We start from the raw sequence: 761 nt of genomic DNA on the forward strand, positions 1-761 counted from the left end.
AGCAGCTTTACTTTAAAATGGAAAAGGCTCAATGTTTCAGTATGGCCCTTACCAAAGAGCTGGCCCTGTCTCTTTCCTCTTGATGAGGACAGCCAAGTTCAACATGCAGGAGCGATGGATGCAGAGACATGTGTCGCCCAGCAGCTAAACGCTTTCTGCTCAAAACAAGGCCCAATGGAAAGGATCAAAGGCTGCACATGGCCAGGCAGTGACAAATTTATGAAGTCCAGTCATCCTCATGAAAACATTGTGTATTTTAATCTGCCCAGTGGAAATAATTCAATCTTGAGTTTCTGTAGAAGGAATTGCGAGTCAGCTACACTTCTCCGTAAAGACGTAAGAGATCTGTTTAAAGTAACTTTTCCATCTTTCAAAGAATCAAGGTTTTCTTAGCAATAGAGGCACCTAAATGCACCTTTGTATTTCCTCGTGGTGAACCTCTCGAGTTCCATGAGTACACAAGCTTTGTTATTACAGTTAGATTTACAAACAAAATTGTTGGCATGGAAAAGTCCGTGGTAGGTGGAAGAGACCACCCATACGTGTGCGGATGAAAGCCCAGTTGGAAAATCTCCTTATGTCAGCCAAAAGTGTGACTGCGTTTCTAAAAACTTGGCTGTTCTCTTGGTGGTCGAAACAGTGAACCTTTTTGTTCATTGAATGCTGAAAAAACAAGTATGCCAAAGAGTGCCTTTTCCTAAAGGGTTTCAAAACTCTTAGCTATTTTTGACTCCTTTCTCTCAGGGCTTAAGAACATTCAA

The sequence above is a fragment of the Mandrillus leucophaeus genome, unplaced genomic scaffold (genome assembly GCF_000951045.1).
Source record: "Mandrillus leucophaeus isolate KB7577 unplaced genomic scaffold, Mleu.le_1.0 Scaffold65, whole genome shotgun sequence".
In the NCBI taxonomy this organism is placed as follows: domain Eukaryota; kingdom Metazoa; phylum Chordata; class Mammalia; order Primates; family Cercopithecidae; genus Mandrillus; species Mandrillus leucophaeus.